Here is a 21,420-nt window from a genome sequence, read left to right as displayed (position 1 = left end):
GTTCCAGAGAATAAAAAATATATGGAGGAGGTGAATGTAAACATAAAAAGAAAAGTTGCACTTCTGGGATAAAAAACAAGTTGATTGAAGTTAATAGGATTGTAGAATATAATTGCTAAACTTACTGCTCTCCCTTTCCGGGAGTGCAAGCATCTCATCACCACCGTTGGTTGCCAGCTTAAATTTTAACCGTCTGTACGTTCTAAAGAACCAAAAAAATATACAGGAGGAGAATGTAAAAATTAAAAGAAAAGTTGCAGTTATGGGTTAAAAAACAAGTTGATCGAAATTAATAGGATCCTAGAATATCATTGCAAAACTTACTGCTCTCCCTTTCCGGGAGTGCAAGCATCTCATCACCACCGTTGATTGTGAGCTTACATTTTAACCATATTTAGATTCAAGAGAACCAAAAAATATATGCAGTAGGTGAATGTAAACATAAAAAGAAAAGTTGCAGTTGTGAGATAAAAAAAAAGTTGATCCAAATTAATAGGATCCTAGAATATCATTTCAAAACTTACTGCTCTCCCTTTCCGGGAGTGCAAGCATCTCATCACCATCGTTGCTTGTCAGCTTACATTTTAACCATCTTTAGGTTCAAGAGAACCAAAAAATATATGCAGGAGGTGAATGTAAACATAAAAAGAAAAGTTGCAGTTGTGGGATAAAAAACAAGTTGATTCAAATTAATAGGATCCTATAATATCATTTCAAAACTTACTGCTCTCCCTTTCCGGGAGTGCAAGCATCTCATCACCACCGTTGATTGTGAGCTTACATTTTAACCATCTTTAGGTTCAAGAGAACCAAAAAATATATGCAGGAGGTGAATGTAAACATAAAAAGAAAAGTTGCAGTTGTGGGATAAAAAAGAAGTTGATTCAAATTAATAGGATCCTAGAATATCATTTCAAAACTCACTGCTCTCCCTTTCCGGGAGTGCAAGCATCTCATCACCACCGTTGGTTGCCATCTTACATTTTAACCATCATTAGGTTCCAGAGAATAAAAAATATATGGAGGAGGTGAATGTAAACATAAAAAGAAAAGTTGCACTTCTGGGATAAAAAACAAGTTGATTGAAGTTAATAGGATTGTAGAATATAATTGCTAAACTTACTGCTCTCCCTTTCCGGGAGTGCAAGCATCTCATCACCACCGTTGGTTGCCAGCTTAAATTTTAACCGTCTGTACGTTCTAAAGAACCAAAAAAATATACAGGAGGAGAATGTAAAAATTAAAAGAAAAGTTGCAGTTATGGGTTAAAAAACAAGTTGATCCAAATTAATAGGATCCTATAATATCATTGCTAAACTTACTGCTCTCCCTTTCCGGGAGTGCATGCATCTCATCACCACCGTTGGTTGCAAGCTTACATTTTAACCATCTTTAGGTTCTAAAGAACCAAAAAAATATACAGGAGGAGAATGTAAAAATTAAAAGAAAAGTTGCAGTTATGGGATAAAAAACAAGTTGATCCAAATTAATAGGATCCTAGAATATCGTTGCTAAACTTAATGCTCTCCCTTCCCAGGAGTGCATGCATCTCATCCCCACTATTGATTGTCGGCTTACATTTTAACCTTTTTTAGGTTCTAGAGGATAAAAAATATATGCAGGAAGTGAACGTAAACATAAATAGAAAAGTTGCAATTCTGGGATAAAAACAAGTTGATCAAAATTAATAGGATCCTAGGATATCATTGCAACACTTACTAGTCTCCCTTTTCGTGAGTGCAAGCGTCTCATCACCACCTTTGGTTGCAATTTACATTTTAACCATCTATACGTTCTAAAGAACCAAAAATATATATCCAGGAGGTGAATGTAAACATAAAAAGAAAAGTTGCAGTTCTGGGATGAAAAACAAGTTGATCGAAATTAATAGGATCCTAGAATATCATTGCAAAACTTACTGCTCTCCCTTTCCGGGAGTGCAAGCATCTCATCACCACCGTTGATTGTGAGCTTACATTTTAACCATATTTAGATTCAAGAGAACCAAAAAATATATGCAGTAGGTGAATGTAAACATAAAAAGAAAAGTTGCAGTTGTGAGATAAAAAACAAGTTTATCGAAATTAATAAGATCGTAGAATATTATTTGTAAACTTACTGCAATCCCTTTTCAGGAGTGCAAGCGTCTCATCACCATTGTTGGTTGTCAGCTTACATTTTAACCATCTTTAGGTTCAAGAGAACCAAAAAATATATGCAGGAGGTGAATGTAAACATAAAAAGAAAAGTTGCAGTTGTGGGATAAAAAACAAGTTGATTCAAATTAATAGGATCCTAGAATATCATTTCAAAACTTACTGCTCTCCCTTTCCGGGAGTGCAAGCATCTCATCACCACCGTTGATTGTGAGCTTACATTTTAACCATCTTTAGGTTCAAGAGAACCAAAAAATATATGCAGGAGGTGAATGTAAACATAAAAAGAAAAGTTGCAGTTGTGGGATAAAAAACAAGTTGATTCAAATTAATAGGATCCTAGAATATCATTTCAAAACTCACTGCTCTCCCTTTCCGGGAGTGCAAGCATCTCATCACCACCGTTGGTTGCCAGCTTACATTTTAACCATCATTAGGTTCCAGAGAATAAAAAATATATGGAGGAGGTGAATGTAAACATAAAAAGAAAAGTTGCACTTCTGGGATAAAAAACAAGTTGATTGAAGTTAATAGGATTGTAGAATATAATTGCTAAACTTACTGCTCTCCCTTTCCGGGAGTGCAAGCATCTCATCACCACCGTTGGTTGCCAGCTTAAATTTTAACCGTCTGTACGTTCTAAAGAACCAAAAAAATATACAGGAGGAGAATGTAAAAATTAAAAGAAAAGTTGCAGTTATGGGTTAAAAAACAAGTTGATCCAAATTAATAGGATCCTATAATATCATTGCTAAACTTACTGCTCTCCCTTTCCGGGAGTGCATGCATCTCATCACCACCGTTGGTTGCAAGCTTACATTTTAACCATCTTTAGGTTCTAAAGAACCAAAAAATTATACAGGAGGAGAATGTAAAAATTAAAAGAAAAGTTGCAGTTATGGGATAAAAAACAAGTTGATCCAAATTAATAGGATCCTAGAATATCGTTGCTAAACTTAATGCTCTCCCTTCCCAGGAGTGCATGCATCTCATCCCCACTATTGATTGTCGGCTTACATTTTAACCTTTTTTAGGTTCTAGAGGATAAAAAATATATGCAGGAAGTGAACATAAACATAAATAGAAAAGTTGCAATTCTGGGATAAAAACAAGTTGATCAAAATTAATAGGATCCTAGGATATCATTGCAACACTTACTAGTCTCCCTTTTCGTGAGTGCAAGCGTCTCATCACCACCTTTGGTTGCCAGCTTACATTTTAACCATCTATACGTTCTAAAGAACCAAAAATATATATCCAGGAGGTGAATGTAAACATAAAAAGAAAAGTTGCAGTTCTGGGATGAAAAACAAGTTGATCGAAATTAATAGGATCCTAGAATATCATTGCAAAACTTACTGCTCTCCCTTTCCGGGAGTGCAAGCATCTCATCACCACCGTTGATTGTGAGCTTACATTTTAACCATATTTAGATTCAAGAGAACCAAAAAATATATGCAGTAGGTGAATGTAAACATAAAAAGAAAAGTTGCAGTTGTGAGATAAAAAACAAGTTGATCCAAATTAATAGGATCCTAGAATATCATTTCAAAACTTACTGCTCTCCCTTTCCGGGAGTGCAAGCATCTCATCACCATCGTTGCTTGTCAGCTTACATTTTAACCATCTTTAGGTTCAAGAGAACCAAAAAATATATGCAGGAGGTGAATGTAAACATAAAAAGAAAAGTTGCAGTTGTGGGATAAAAAACAAGTTGATTCAAATTAATAGGATCCTATAATATCATTTCAAAACTTACTGCTCTCCCTTTCCGGGAGTGCAAGCATCTCATCACTATCGTTGCTTGTCAGCTTACATTTTAACCATCTTTAGGTTCAAGAGAACCAAAAAATATATGCAGGAGGTGAATGTAAACATAAAAAGAAAAGTTGCAGTTGTGGGATAAAAAACAAGTTGATTCAAATTAATAGGATCCTAGAATATCATTTCAAAACTCACTGCTCTCCCTTTCCGGGAGTGCAAGCATCTCATCACCACCGTTGGTTGCCAGCTTACATTTTAACCATCATTAGGTTCCAGAGAATAAAAAATATATGGAGGAGGTGAATGTAAACATAAAAAGAAAAGTTGCACTTCTGGGATAAAAAACAAGTTGATTGAAGTTAATAGGATTGTAGAATATAATTGCTAAACTTACTGCTCTCCCTTTCCGGGAGTGCAAGCATCTCATCACCACCGTTGGTTGCAAGCTTAAATTTTAACCGTCTGTACGTTCTAAAGAACCAAAAAAATATACAGGAGGAGAATGTAAAAATTAAAAGAAAAGTTGCAGTTATGGGTTAAAAAACAAGTTGATCCAAATTAATAGGATCCTATAATATCATTGCTAAACTTACTGCTCTCCCTTTCCGGGAGTGCATGCATCTCATCACCACCGTTGGTTGCAAGCTTACATTTTAACCATCTTTAGGTTCTAAAGAACCAAAAAAATATACAGGAGGAGGATGTAAAAATTAAAAGAAAAGTTGCAGTTATGGGATAAAAAACAAGTTGATCCAAATTAATAGGATCCTAGAATATCGTTGCTAAACTTAATGCTCTCCCTTCCCAGGAGTGCATGCATCTCATCCCCACTATTGATTGTCGGCTTACATTTTAACCTTTTTTAGGTTCTAGAGGATAAAAAATATATGCAGGAAGTGAACGTAAACATAAATAGAAAAGTTGCAATTCTGGGATAAAAACAAGTTGATCAAAATTAATAGGATCCTAGGATATCATTGCAACACTTACTAGTCTCCCTTTTCGTGAGTGCAAGCGTCTCATCACCACCTTTGGTTGCCAGCTTACATTTTAACCATCTATACGTTCTAAAGAACCAAAAATATATATCCAGGAGGTGAATGTAAACATAAAAAGAAAAGTTGCAGTTCTGGGATGAAAAACAAGATGATCGAAATTAATAGGATCCTAGAATATCATTGCAAAACTTACTGCTCTCCCTTTCCGGGAGTGCAAGCATGTCATCACCACCGTTGATTGTGAGCTTACATTTTAACCATATTTAGATTCAAGAGAACCAAAAAATATATGCAGTAGGTGAATGTAAACATAAAAAGAAAAGTTGCAGTTGTGAGATAAAAAACAAGTTTATCGAAATTAATAAGATCGTAGAATATTATTTGTAAACTTACTGCAATCCCTTTTCAGGAGTGCAAGCGTCTCATCACCATTGTTGGTTGTCAGCTTACATTTTAACCATCTTTAGGTTCAAGAGAACCAAAAAATATATGCAGGAGGTGAATGTAAACATAAAAAGAAAAGTTGCAGTTGTGGGATAAAAAACAAGTTGATTCAAATTAATAGGATCCTAGAATATCATTTCAAAACTTACTGCTCTCCCTTTCCGGGAGTGCAAGCATCTCATCACCACCGTTGATTGTGAGCTTACATTTTAACCATCTTTAGGTTCAAGAGAACCAAAAAATATATGCAGGAGGTGAATGTAAACATAAAAAGAAAAGTTGCAGTTGTGGGATAAAAAACAAGTTGATTCAAATTAATAGGATCCTAGAATATCATTTCAAAACTTACTGCTCTCCCTTTCCGGGAGTGCAAGAATCTCATCACCACCGTTGATTGTGAGCTTACATTTTAACCATCTTTAGGTTCAAGAGAACCAAAAAATACATGCAGTAGGTGAATGTAAACATAAAAAGAAAAGTTGCAGTTGTGAGATAAAAAACAAGTTTATCGAAATTAATAAGATCATAGAATATTATTTGTGAACTTACTGCAATCCCTTTTCAGGAGTGCAAGCGTCTCATCACCATTGTTGGTTGTCAGCTTACATTTTAACCATTTTAGGTTCAAGAGAACCAAAAAATATATGCAGGAGGTGAATGTAAACGTAAAAAGAAAAGTTGCAGTTGTGGGATAAAAAACAAGTTGATTCAAATTAATAGGATCCTAGAATATCATTTCAAAACTTACTGCTCTCCCTTTCCGGGAGTGCAAGCATCTCATCACCACCGTTGATTGTGAGCTTACATTTTAACCATCTTTAGGTTCAAGAGAACCAAAAAATATATGCAGGAGGTGAATGTAAACATAAAAAGAAAAGTTGCAGTTGTGGGATAAAAAAGAAGTTGATTCAAATTAATAGGATCCTAGAATATCATTTCAAAACTTACTGCTCTCCCTTTCCGGGAGTGCAAGCATCTCATCACCATCGTTGCTTGTCAGCTTGCATTTTAACCATCTTTAGGTTCAAGAGAACCAAAAAATATATGCAGGAGGTGAATGTAAACATAAAAAGAAAAGTTGCAGTTGTGGGATAAAAAAGAAGTTGATTCAAATTAATAGGATCCTAGAATATCATTTCAAAACTTACTGCTCTCCCTTTCCGGGAGTGCAAGCATCTCATCACCATCGTTGCTTGTCAGCTTACATTTTAACCATCTTTAGGTTCAAGAGAACCAAAAAATATATGCAGGAGGTGAATGTAAACATAAAAAGAAAAGTTGCAGTTGTGGGATAAAAAACAAGTTGATTCAAATTAATAGGATCCTAGAATATCATTTCAAAACTTACTGCTCTCCCTTTCCGGGAGTGCAAGCATCTCATCACCACCGTTGATTGTGAGCTTACATTTTAACCATCTTTAGGTTCAAGAGAACCAAAAAATATATGCAGGAGGTGAATGTAAACATAAAAAGAAAAGTTGCAGTTGTGGGATAAAAAACAAGTTGATTCAAATTAATAGGATCCTAGAATATCATTTCAAAACTCACTGCTCTCCCTTTCCGGGAGTGCAAGCATCTCATCACCACCGTTGGTTGCCATCTTACATTTTAACCATCATTAGGTTCCAGAGAATAAAAAATATATGGAGGAGGTGAATGTAAACATAAAAAGAAAAGTTGCACTTCTGGGATAAAAAACAAGTTGATTGAAGTTAATAGGATTGTAGAATATAATTGCTAAACTTACTGCTCTCCCTTTCCGGGAGTGCAAGCATCTCATCACCACCGTTGGTTGCCAGCTTAAATTTTAACCGTCTGTACGTTCTAAAGAACCAAAAAAATATACAGGAGGAGAATGTAAAAATTAAAAGAAAAGTTGCAGTTATGGGTTAAAAAACAAGTTGATCCAAATTAATAGGATCCTATAATATCATTGCTAAACTTACTGCTCTCCCTTTCCGGGAGTGCATGCATCTCATCACCACCGTTGGTTGCAAGCTTACATTTTAACCATCTTTAGGTTCTAAAGAACCAAAAAAATATACAGGAGGAGGATGTAAAAATTAAAAGAAAAGTTGCAGTTATGGGATAAAAAACAAGTTGATCCAAATTAATAGGATCCTAGAATATCGTTGCTAAACTTAATGCTCTCCCTTCCCAGGAGTGCATGCATCTCATCCCCACTATTGATTGTCGGCTTACATTTTAACCTTTTTTAGGTTCTAGAGGATAAAAAATATATGCAGGAAGTGAACGTAAACATAAATAGAAAAGTTGCAATTCTGGGATAAAAACAAGTTGATCAAAATTAATAGGATCCTAGGATATCATTGCAACACTTACTAGTCTCCCTTTTCGTGAGTGCAAGCGTCTCATCACCACCTTTGGTTGCCAGCTTACATTTTAACCATCTATACGTTCTAAAGAACCAAAAATATATATCCAGGAGGTGAATGTAAACATAAAAAGAAAAGTTGCAGTTGTGGGATAAAAAACAAGTTGATTCAAATTAATAGGATCCTAGAATATCATTTCAAAACTTACTGCTCTCCCTTTCCGGGAGTGCAAGCATCTCATCACCACCGTTGATTGTGAGCTTACATTTTAACCATCTTTAGGTTCAAGAGAACCAAAAAATATATGCAAGAGGTGAATGTAAACATAAAAAGAAAAGTTGCAGTTGTGGGATAAAAAACAAGTTGATTCAAATTAATAGGATCCTAGAATATCATTTCAAAACTTACTGCTCTCCCTTTCCGGGAGTGCAAGAATCTCATCACCACCGTTGATTGTGAGCTTACATTTTAACCATCTTTAGGTTCAAGAGAACCAAAAAATACATGCAGTAGGTGAATGTAAACATAAAAAGAAAAGTTGCAGTTGTGAGATAAAAAACAAGTTTATCGAAATTAATAAGATCATAGAATATTATTTGTGAACTTACTGCAATCCCTTTTCAGGAGTGCAAGCGTCTCATCACCATTGTTGGTTGTCAGCTTACATTTTAACCATCTTTAGGTTCAAGAGAACCAAAAAATATATGCAGGAGGTGAATGTAAACATAAAAAGAAAAGTTGCAGTTGTGGGATAAAAAACAAGTTGATTCAAATTAATAGGATCCTAGAATATCATTTCAAAACTCACTGCTCTCCCTTTCCGGGAGTGCAAGCATCTCATCACCAACGTTGGTTGCCATCTTACATTTTAACCATCATTAGGTTCCAGAGAATAAAAAATATATGGAGGAGGTGAATGTAAACATAAAAAGAAAAGTTGCAGTTGTGGGATAAAAAACAAGTTGATTCAAATTAATAGGATCCTAGAATATCATTTCAAAACTTACTGCTCTCCCTTTCCGGGAGTGCAAGCATCTCATCACCACCGTTGATTGTGAGCTTACATTTTAACCATCTTTAGGTTCAAGAGAACCAAAAAATATATGCAGGAGGTGAATGTAAACATAAAAAGAAAAGTTGCACTTGTGGGATAAAAAACAAGTTGATTTAAATTAATAGGATCCTAGAATATCATTTCAAAACTCACTGCTCTCCCTTTCCGGGAGTGCAAGCATCTCATCACCACCGTTGGTTGCCATCTTACATTTTAACCATCATTAGGTTCCAGAGAATAAAAAATATATGGAGGAGGTGAATGTAAACATAAAAAGAAAAGTTGCACTTCTGGGATAAAAAACAAGTTGATTGAAGTTAATAGGATTGTAGAATATAATTGCTAAACTTACTGCTCTCCCTTTCCGGGAGTGCAAGCATCTCATCACCACCGTTGGTTGCCAGCTTAAATTTTAACCGTCTGTACGTTCTAAAGAACCAAAAAAATATACAGGAGGAGAATGTAAAAATTAAAAGAAAAGTTGCAGTTATGGGTTAAAAAACAAGTTGATCCAAATTAATAGGATCCTATAATATCATTGCTAAACTTACTGCTCTCCCTTTCCGGGAGTGCATGCATCTCATCACCACCGTTGGTTGCAAGCTTACATTTTAACCATCTTTAGGTTCTAAAGAACCAAAAAAATATACAGGAGGAGGATGTAAAAATTAAAAGAAAAGTTGCAGTTATGGGATAAAAAACAAGTTGATCCAAATTAATAGGATCCTAGAATATCGTTGCTAAACTTAATGCTCTCCCTTCCCAGGAGTGCATGCATCTCATCCCCACTATTGATTGTCGGCTTACATTTTAACCTTTTTTAGGTTCTAGAGGATAAAAAATATATGCAGGAAGTGAACGTAAACATAAATAGAAAAGTTGCAATTCTGGGATAAAAACAAGTTGATCAAAATTAATAGGATCCTAGGATATCATTGCAACACTTACTAGTCTCCCTTTTCGTGAGTGCAAGCGTCTCATCACCACCTTTGGTTGCCAGCTAACATTTTAACCATCTATACGTTCTAAAGAACCAAAAATATATATCCAGGAGGTGAATGTAAACATAAAAAGAAAAGTTGCAGTTCTGGGATGAAAAACAAGTTGATCGAAATTAATAGGATCCTAGAATATCATTGCAAAACTTACTGCTCTCCCTTTCCGGGAGTGCAAGCATCTCATCACCACCGTTGATTGTGAGCTTACATTTTAACCATATTTAGATTCAAGAGAACCAAAAAATATATGCAGTAGGTGAATGTAAACATAAAAAGAAAAGTTGCAATTGTGAGATAAAAAACAAGTTTATCGAAATTAATAAGATCGTAGAATATTATTTGTAAACTTACTGCAATCCCTTTTCAGGAGTGCAAGCGTCTCATCACCATTGTTGGTTGTCAGCTTACATTTTAACCATCTTTAGGTTCAAGAGAACCAAAAAATATATGCAGGAGGTGAATGTAAACATAAAAAGAAAAGTTGCAGTTGTGGGATAAAAAACAAGTTGATTCAAATTAATAGGATCCTAGAATATCATTTCAAAACTTACTGCTCTCCCTTTCCGGGAGTGCAAGCATCTCATCACCACCGTTGATTGTGAGCTTACATTTTAACCATCTTTAGGTTCAAGAGAACCAAAAAATATATGCAGGAGGTGAATGTAAACATAAAAAGAAAAGTTGCAGTTGTGGGATAAAAAAGAAGTTGATTCAAATTAATAGGATCCTAGAATATCATTTCAAAACTTACTGCTCTCCCTTTCCGGGAGTGCAAGCATCTCATCACCATCGTTGCTTGTCAGCTTACATTTTAACCATCTTTAGGTTCAAGAGAACCAAAAAATATATGCAGGAGGTGAATGTAAACATAAAAAGAAAAGTTGCAGTTGTGGGATAAAAAAGAAGTTGATTCAAATTAATAGGATCCTAGAATATCATTTCAAAACTTACTGCTCTCCCTTTCCGGGAGTGCAAGCATCTCATCACCATCGTTGCTTGTCAGCTTACATTTTAACCATCTTTAGGTTCAAGAGAACCAAAAAATATATGCAGGAGGTGAATGTAAACATAAAAAGAAAAGTTGCAGTTGTGGGATAAAAAACAAGTTGATTGAAGTTAATAGGATTGTAGAATATAATTGCTAAACTTACTGCTCTCCCTTTCCGGGAGTGCAAGCATCTCATCACCACCGTTGGTTGCCAGCTTAAATTTTAACCGTCTGTACGTTCTAAAGAACCAAAAAAATATACAGGAGGAGAATGTAAAAATTAAAAGAAAAGTTGCAGTTATGGGTTAAAAAACAAGTTGATCCAAATTAATAGGATCCTATAATATCATTGCTAAACTTACTGCTCTCCCTTTCCGGGAGTGCATGCATCTCATCACCACCGTTGGTTGCAAGCTTACATTTTAACCATCTTTAGGTTCTAAAGAACCAAAAAAATATACAGGAGGAGGATGTAAAAATTAAAAGAAAAGTTGCAGTTATGGGATAAAAAACAAGTTGATCCAAATTAATAGGATCCTAGAATATCGTTGCTAAACTTAATGCTCTCCCTTCCCAGGAGTGCATGCATCTCATCCCCACTATTGATTGTCGGCTTACATTTTAACCTTTTTTAGGTTCTAGAGGATAAAAAATATATGCAGGAAGTGAACGTAAACATAAATAGAAAAGTTGCAATTCTGGGATAAAAACAAGTTGATCAAAATTAATAGGATCCTAGGATATCATTGCAACACTTACTAGTCTCCCTTTTCGTGAGTGCAAGCGTCTCATCACCACCTTTGGTTGCCAGCTAACATTTTAACCATCTATACGTTCTAAAGAACCAAAAATATATATCCAGGAGGTGAATGTAAACATAAAAAGAAAAGTTGCAGTTCTGGGATGAAAAACAAGTTGATCGAAATTAATAGGATCCTAGAATATCATTGCAAAACTTACTGCTCTCCCTTTCCGGGAGTGCAAGCATCTCATCACCACCGTTGATTGTGAGCTTACATTTTAACCATATTTAGATTCAAGAGAACCAAAAAATATATGCAGTAGGTGAATGTAAACATAAAAAGAAAAGTTGCAATTGTGAGATAAAAAACAAGTTTATCGAAATTAATAAGATCGTAGAATATTATTTGTAAACTTACTGCAATCCCTTTTCAGGAGTGCAAGCGTCTCATCACCATTGTTGGTTGTCAGCTTACATTTTAACCATCTTTAGGTTCAAGAGAACCAAAAAATATATGCAGGAGGTGAATGTAAACATAAAAAGAAAAGTTGCAGTTGTGGGATAAAAAACAAGTTGATTCAAATTAATAGGATCCTAGAATATCATTTCAAAACTTACTGCTCTCCCTTTCCGGGAGTGCAAGCATCTCATCACCACCGTTGATTGTGAGCTTACATTTTAACCATCTTTAGGTTCAAGAGAACCAAAAAATATATGCAGGAGGTGAATGTAAACATAAAAAGAAAAGTTGCAGTTGTGGGATAAAAAAGAAGTTGATTCAAATTAATAGGATCCTAGAATATCATTTCAAAACTTACTGCTCTCCCTTTCCGGGAGTGCAAGCATCTCATCACCATCGTTGCTTGTCAGCTTACATTTTAACCATCTTTAGGTTCAAGAGAACCAAAAAATATATGCAGGAGGTGAATGTAAACATAAAAAGAAAAGTTGCAGTTGTGGGATAAAAAAGAAGTTGATTCAAATTAATAGGATCCTAGAATATCATTTCAAAACTTACTGCTCTCCCTTTCCGGGAGTTCAAGCATCTCATCACCATCGTTGCTTGTCAGCTTACATTTTAACCATCTTTAGGTTCAAGAGAACCAAAAAATATATGCAGGAGGTGAATGTAAACATAAAAAGAAAAGTTGCAGTTGTGGGATAAAAAACAAGTTGATTCAAATTAATAGGATCCTAGAATATCATTTCAAAACTTACTGCTCTCCCTTTCCGGGAGTGCAAGCATCTCATCACCACCGTTGGTTGCTAGCTTAAATTTTAACCATCTTTAGGTTCAAGAGAACCAAAAAAATATGGAGGAGGTGAATGTAAACATAAAAAGAAAAGTTGCAGTTGTGGGATAAAAAACAAGTTGATTCAAATTAATAGGATCCTAGAATATCATTTCAAAACTTACTGCTCTCCCTTTCCGGGAGTGCAAGCATCTCATCACCACCGTTGCTTGTCAGCTTACATTTTAACAATCTTTAGGTTCAAAAGAACCAAAATATATATGCAGGAGGTGAATGTAAACATAAAAAGAAAAGTTGCAGTTGTGGGATAAAAAACAAGTTGATCGAAATTAATAAGATCGTAGAATATCATTGCTAAACTTACTTCTCTCCCTTTCCGGGAGTGCATGCATCTGATCACCACCGTTGGTTGCCAGCTTACATTTTAACCATCTTTAGGTTCTAAAGAACCAAAAAAATATATAGGAGGAGAATGTAAAAATTAAAAGAAAAGTTGCAGTTATGGGATAAAAAACAAGTTGATCCAAATTAATAGGATCCTAGAATATCGTTGCTAAACTTAATGCTCTCCCTTTCCGGGAGTGCATGCATCTCATCCCCACCATTGATTGTCGCTTTACATTTTAACCTTTTTTAGGTTCTAGAGAATAAAAAATATATGCAGGAAGTGAACGTAAACATAAATAGAAAAGTTGCAATTCTGGGATAAAAACTAGTTGATCGAAATTAATAGGATCCTAGGATATCATTGCAAAACTTACTGCTCTCCCTTTCAGGGAGTGCAAGCATCTCATCACCACCGTTGGTTGCCAGCTCATATTTTAACCATCTTTAGTTTCCAGAGAATAAAAAATATATGCAGGAGTTGAATGTAAGCATAAAAAGAAAAGTTGCAGTTGTGGGATAAAAAACAAGTTGATTCAAATTAATAGCATCCTAGAATATCATTTCAAAACTTACTGCTCTCCCTTTCCGGGAGTGCAAGCATCTCATCACCACCGTTGATTGTCAGCTTACATTTTAACCATCTTTAGGTTCAAGAGAACTGTTGGTTAATTTCGCAAGTGCACGAATCGTAACAAGTAATAAAGTGATGAGTAGAGTATCGTCCCACGAGGATTTGTAAAAATTACTACTAATTACCAAAGTCTTTTAAATTATGATCTATTTGAGGAATCGAATGAGATAGTTTATGAAACAAAAATTAATGATTAAAAAAAAAACAAACAAACAACCAAATAATTAAATATTAATAAATTCAATTGTACTGGTTCTAGGATTTCTGACTTACCGTAACTATGCTTATGTGAACTTTCTCGATTAAATTAATTACTCCTAATGTTGATAATCAGGTTTTCCTAATGTAAATATTAATCTCTCTCGAGCATCAATAAATTATTTCGACAAACAAATTTCATATACTCTATGAAAGTCCTGAACTTGTCGAAATTTATTAAGTACTGTAAAACCTGTATCGATTACAAAAGTTCCTAGGATATCTCTATCCTATAGATTTCTTAAGGTATTTCAAACAATAGCTAAAACAATTATCACTTCTCAGTTTCAAATTGAATTCTAAATCGTGCAGATGTTGGCCAAACACACGCAAGCATTACACATAGAATGAAATACTCAACATCTTAATATAATAATTCAATCGAAGAATTTGTTCACATATTCATAGTAAGGTTACATCAAAAATCCCAGAATAAAAGTCTACTCCATAGTTAAATTAAAGAGAAACAAACTTGATACGATGAACATCACTCAAAAGCAGAGAATTTCAGTGGAAGAGATAGGTGTCCTCCCGGTCTTCAATATTTTTGCCTCTGTTCTTGTTGTTCCTGTTGGTGCCGCCTCCTCTATTTTTCTTTGCTATGTTCAGGGTTTCTAAGTGTCTCCACACGTTTTTCAGACCCCCAAACTCTTCTTTTATACTGTGGCTTTTCTACCCCTGCAGTCATGAGGAAAATTTCCTTTTCTGCATTGATTTCTCCTACCCAGACATTGCGGGCCAGATTTGAGGTAGGAAACGTGCGAATTCAAAGATCTCTATTTCTGGAGAAATTGTAGAGAATCAAATTTGCTTTCTAACGAAACTAATCGTGCAATTTTTGGACCTCTGAGCGTTGAGATATGGGCTATAAACCAAAACAGTCTTTGCAGTGCAGGAATTTCGGGCTGGTTCAATCCTTGTTTTTCAACTCGCTTTTTGGGCTTCGAAACAACAAAACTGAGTTATATGTCCTTCATATGTTTTGTAGACCTTCATCTCAGCTATTTGAAAATGGTTACGAACATCCGGATCTAAATTGTATAGCTTCTTTACAGCACATAATGAATCACTGTTCAGTTTCACTGCCCGGCTCTGCCTGTTCAGTAACCTAAGATCTGAAAACACATTAATTTCCCAAGAGGTCAATAGTTCAAAAAGAGATTCAAAATTCTAATTGTCTTGTGCAACATATCCAAAATATTTAAAAATCAAGCATGAATAGCAGAAAATATACATGCTAAAAATTCCCTTATCAAATACCCCCAAACTTGAATGTTTGCTTGTCCTCAAGCAAAAAGGAAACCATGAAAGCATAGTGCTAACAGCTCATGATAAGTTCAACTTTGACATTTAAAAGGCTCCATCATGCAACATTCACTTCTTGACTTAGCTCATAGACAATATTAGATAATGGAAAACTAAGCATTCCTACTCTCTGTGCAGACCGTTGTACAAACTTCCAACTCATCCATGTGTTTCATGTTTTTAGCATCCTTGAACCGTGCACAGTCATTCTGCCTTTTTTTTGTTTTTGTTTTTTTTTGTTTTTTTTTTGAACAAGGTAGCCAACTTTAGGAGTAATAACACACTTTTACTTGTCTTTTGACAAGGGTGACTTTTTTAAATTTATCACTTGTCTTTTGACGCGAATACAAACATTTGTGATGAATGCACCCGGTTACTTAACATGTCATAAACTTAAAATGCTTTGCATACTCATATTTTAAGCTGCCGTTTGACGTAAAAGTAAACATTTGTGATGAATACTCCTAGTTACTAAGCAACTCAAAACATTGGAGTAGATACACATCATATACTTATTCATTCACTTTCATACTCATTATCACTCCTTGTTTTGATATTTTTCTTAGAGGGTAATAACAAAAAAGAACAGCACACTTATCTCTTATGCATAACTACACAATTCACCTGACTGTGCTGGAAAAGTGTACTTCAATAATTCAACAGAAAATAGTCATGCTTAATCCAACTTTATAAGATATTATCCACTCTAAGCCTAAAAATATCATGGATACATCATGAAGCACCTAAAAATGTCAAAGTTGGTCTTAAATGCATATCACTTTTCACCCTCTGTTTTCATGGTTCTAGTGTGCAGTGTCTTTCATAGTCAAAGCATGCAATGTCTCCCCCAAACTTAAATATCACATTGTCCTCAATGGAAAAAAAAAGAATAGAAAGGCTTACGAATACTTCCTTTTGACTATGTGGGTGTGAGTTTGTTGTTGCTCCTGGTTATTTGCTTGTATGATCAATCCCTGCACAACTCAATAAAACAAATAAGGTTTTTGTTTTTTTTTTTTCGTTTTTTTTTTGTTTTTTTTTGTTTTTTTTTGTTTTTTTTTTGGGTTGCCTCCCAATCAGCGCTTAGTTATAGTCATTAGCTTGACTTTTCCATTTAGCTAAGATGAAGTGAGAGGGATATCATCCCTTTTTCCAATAGACTCTCCATTCCTATAATGCTTCAGACGCTGCCCATTCACTATGAATGTTCCCTTTTCATCATGAGTGACCTCTACTGCTCCATAAGGAAATACCTTCACAACCGTAAATGGTCCTGACCACTGTGATTTGAGCTTACCAGGAAACAATCGGAGCCGTGAATTGAAAAGTAATACCTGCTGACCAGGGACAAACTCCTTGCGTACAATATGTTTGTCATGCCATGCCTTGGTTCTTTCCTTGTATATCTTGGCATTCTCATAGGACTCATTACGAAATTCATCCATCTCATTAAGTTGCAGGATTCGTTTCTCACCTGCAACCTGCAGATCCATGTTCAGTTGTTTCATTGCCCAGTATGCCTTATGCTCTAATTCAACAGGAAGATGGCATGCTTTTCCAAAAACTAATCGATACGGAGACATTCCCAATGGTGTTTTGAATGCTGTCCGATATGCCCACAATGCATCATCTAGCTTTCGTGCCCAATCTTTCCGAGAATTACTTACTGTTTTCTCTAAGATTTGCTTCACCTCTCTATTTGATACCTCTGTTTGGCCATTTGTCTGAGGATGATAAGCTAATGCTCGTTTGTGTCTGACTCCATACTTAGATAGCAGTGCTTCAAACTGCTTGTTGCAAAAATGAGTTCCTTCATCACTGATGATGGCTCGAGGAGTACCAAATCTGGTAAAGATGTTCTTTCGTAGAAAATTAAGTACCACCTTGCCATCATTTGTAGGCGTTGCAATTGCCTCGATCCACTTTGATACATAATCCACTGTTAAGAGAATGTATTTGTTGTTATATGATGAAGGAAAAGGTCCCATGAAATCGATGCCCCAAACATCAAATAATTCAACTTCTAGGATATTCTGCAGTGGCATTTCATTTCGTCGAGATATATTCCCAGTATGCTGACATCTATCACAAGCAGTAACAAAAGCATGAGCATCTTTAAACATAGTGGGCCAATAAAAACCTGACTGCAGAACTTTGGTTGCAGTACGTTGGGTTCCAAAATGCCCCCCATATTCAAGTGAGTGGCAATGCTTCAATATGTTTGTCATTTCCTCTTCTGGAACGCACCTCCTGATGACTTGATCTGCACAATGCCGATAGAGTATCGGCTCCTCCCAGAAGTAGTGTTTGACTTCAGAAAAAAATTTCTTCTTTTGCTGGTAAGAAAAATCTGGTAGTATGATTTTACCTGCAAGAAAGTTGACATAATCTGCATACCAAGGAAAGAATTTGTTAATGGAAATTGCTAAGAGTCTTTCATCAGGAAAACATTCATTTATAACCGTGAATTTAGGCTCCAGCTGCTGTGCCAATTCCAGCCTTGAAAGATGATCTGCCACCACGTTCTCAGTCCCCTTTTTATCTTTAATTTCGACATCAAATTCTTGCAGTAACAGGATCCAACGGATGAGTCTAGGCTTGGCATCTTTCTTAGACACTAGGTGTCTAATTGCAGCATGATCAGTATACACCAGCACTTTGTTTCCCATTAGGTAAGGCCGGAACTTATCAAATGCATAGACCACAGCAAGCAACTCTTTCTCAGTTGTGGCATAATTGAGCTGGGCATCGTTGAGTGTTCTGCTGGCATAGTATATGGTGTGAAACACATTATTTTTTCGTTGCCCCAGTACTACTCCAACTGCATAATCACTTGCATCACACATAAGCTCAAATGGTTTCTCCCAATCCGGTGCAATTACAATTGGAGTTGTCACTAACTTCTTTTTCAACAACATAAAGGCTGTCTTGCATTCCTCATCAAACTGAAACTTTGTGTCTTTTAGCAGCAGACTGCATAACGGTTTGGATATTTTAGAGAAGTATTTGATGAACCTCCTATAAAATCCCGCATGACCAAGGAAACTCCTAACCCCTTTTACTGTAGTTGGCGGCAAAAGCTTGTCTATTGCTTCAATTTTAGCTCTGTCTACCTCTATTCCTTTTTCTGAAATCCGGTGCCCCAATACTATACCTTCCTTTACCATGAAGTGACATTTTTCCCAGTTCAATATCAAGTTTGTCTTTTCACAACGCTCCAAAACCAACGCCAACTTTGCAAGGCAGTCATCAAAAGAAGTTCCAAATACAGAAAAGTCATCCATGAAGATCTCAATGATTTGCTCCACCATATCTGAAAAAATAGCCATCATGCACCTCTGAAAGGTAGCTGGTGCATTACACAACCCAAAAGGCATTCTTCTGAAAGCAAAAGTACCATAAGGGCAGGTGAAAGTGGTCTTCTCCTGGTCCTCAGGTGCGATGGCTATTTGGTTGTATCCTGAATAGCCATCTAGGAAACAGTAGTATTCATGCCCAGCTAACCTGTCCAGCATCTGATCAATGAATGGTAGGGGGAAGTGATCTTTGCGAGTTGCCTTGTTGAGCTTTCGATAATCCATGCAAATCCTCCATCCAGTTACCGGTCTAGTAGGTATCAAGTTGTTGTTTGCATCCTTTACCATTGTCATTCCTCCTTTCTTTGGCACAACTTGAACTGGGCTCACCCATGAGCTGTCAGAGATTGGATAAATAACACCAGCATCTAACCATTTCAAAACTTCTTTTCGGACTACCTCTTTCATGGTCGGGTTAAGCCTTCTCTGATGTTCTACTGTTGGCTTGACTTCATCCTCCAACAGAATTTTATGCATGCAAATAGAGGGACTGATGCCTTTGATATCTGCCAATACCCACCCGAGAGCTGCCTTATGTTTTCTCAACACCCTCAATAACTTTTCTTCCTCTGTTTTGGTCAGCTTTGCAGAGACTATCACAGGATAGGTGGAAGCTTCTCCAAGATATGCATACCGAAGGTGTTCTGGCAGAGGTTGCAATTCCAGAACCGGTGCTTGTTCACTGGTTGATTTTATTTTTGGTACTGGTTGTCCCAAATCTTCAAAGTATCTTCTGCGGTTAGGTTCAAAAGAGTCCATCCAACATGTATATTCTGCTATTTCAGCATCCTCTTCCAGTACATTATTTACCAAACATGCTTCCAACGGGTCAGTTGGAAGCTTGACTTTGTCATTAATTAAAGAGTCCACCACTTGAATGCTGAAGCAACTCTCCCCCATATCTGGCTGTTTGATGGCTTTGAACACATTGAAAATCACCTCCTCTTCATTCACCCTTAACCGCAGCTCCCCTTTCTTCACATCAATTAACGCACCTCCAGTGGCCAAGAATGGCCGGCCAAGCAAGATAGGAATCTCATTATCCTCCTCCATATCCAGTATGATGAAGTCTGCTGGAAAGATGAACTTGCCCACTTTCACCAGTACGTCTTCAATTATTCCCCTTGGATGCTTCAATGACCTGTCAGCTAGCTGTAGTGTTACTGTGGTTGGCCTTGCTTCACCTAAACCAAGCTTCTTAAAAATAGATAAAGGCATGAGATTAATACTTGCACCTAAATCACATAAAGCTTTTTCAAATATAGAATTTCCAATGGAACATGGTATAGTAAAACTCCCTGGATCCTTAAGTTTAGGAGGCAGTTTCTTCTGCAAAATGGCACTGCATTCCTCAGTAAGAGCAACAGTCTCATATTCCTCTAGCTTTCTTTTGTTTGAGAGGATGTCCTTCAAAAATTTCACATAGCTTGGCATTTGTTCAAGAGCATCTGCAAAAGGAATGTTAATCTGCAATTTTTTAAACACATCAAGAAATTTAGAAAATTGCTTATCAAGTTTATTATTCTTGAGACGTTGTGGAAATGGAATTCTCTGCATTATTTCTTGTGTTGGTTCTTGCAGAGGATCAGATTTTTTTATATTCTGAAGTGGTTTGGCCACTTGCTCCTCCTCTTCTCTTCTTGCACTCTTGTTTCCAGCAGTCTGCTCCACCTCTTTTCCACTTCTTAAAGTTGTGGCCTTGCATTGCTCCTTAGGATTAATTTCAGTTGTGCTTGGTAGATTTCCTTGTTGTCTACCCGTGAGCATGTTGGCTAACTGACCAACTTGAACCTCCAAATTTCGAATAGAAGCTGCTTGGTTCTGCAGATTAGTATTTGTTTCAGTCATGAATCTGCTGGTGTTGTTTGCTAATTGTGTCATAGCTTCTTCAAGTTTTGATTTCTCTTTCATGTGCTCATTTGAAGATGGCATGGCTGGATTCTTCATGACAGTTTGATTGTTCCAAGAAAAATTAGGATGATTTCTCCAATCGGGATTATATGTTGCACTGTAGGGGTTGTTCTGCCGGCTGTAGTTTGACACAAAATGAGCATGCTCTGCTTGAGAGAATGGGTTCCCAACCTGACACTCTTCACTTGTGTGATTTCCATGGCAAAAATCACACGTTGTATGGATGGCATTTGCTGACAGTTGAGTTGTTTTCAGTTGCTGAGTTAGTGAATGGACTTGAGCTGTTAATGCCGTGATTGCATCAATTTCGTGCACCCCAACAGTCTTCTTCTGTATGCTTCTTTCATTTGGCCATTGGTAATTGTTCATAGCCATTTCTTCCAATAAGTTATAAGCATCATCCTGTGACTTACTCATGAAAGCTCCTCCTGAAGCTGCATCAATTAGTGTTCTTGTGGAGGCATTCAATCCATTGTAAAAATTCTGCACCTGCATCCACTTCGGTAGTCCATGGTGGGGGCATCGCCTGAGCAAATCCTTGTATCTCTCCCATGCCTCATACAATGGTTCACTCTCAAGTTGGGCGAAGTTAGCTATCTCAATGCGCATTTTTGCTGTCTTGGCTGGTGGAAAAAATTTAGCAAGGAATTTTTGAGCTAAATCTTCCCAGCTGATAACTGAATCTGCAGGCATGGAGTTTAACCAGTTCTTCGCTCTATCTCGCAGAGAAAATGGAAACAGTCTGAGACGAATGGCATCATCAGTAACACCATTATGCTTAAATGTGTCGCAAATTTCCAAGAAACTTGCAATATGGGCATTAGGATCATCATTTGGCA

At 36.4% G+C, this 21,420-nt stretch overlaps 1 non-coding gene across 1 annotated transcript; it reads left to right on the top strand.

The window, feature by feature from the left end:
* The first annotated feature begins 21,086 nt into the window (after positions 1–21,086).
* Positions 21,087–21,190, top strand: LOC133684358 (small nucleolar RNA R71). The gene has a single exon (XR_009837867.1). It is a non-coding gene; the product is annotated as a small nucleolar RNA R71 (small nucleolar RNA).
* The last annotated feature ends 230 nt before the right edge of the window (positions 21,191–21,420 follow it).

This window comes from Populus nigra, chromosome 2, assembly GCF_951802175.1.
Source record: "Populus nigra chromosome 2, ddPopNigr1.1, whole genome shotgun sequence".
NCBI lineage: Eukaryota > Viridiplantae > Streptophyta > Magnoliopsida > Malpighiales > Salicaceae > Populus > Populus nigra.
This window is presented reverse-complemented; position numbering and strand designations above follow the sequence as displayed.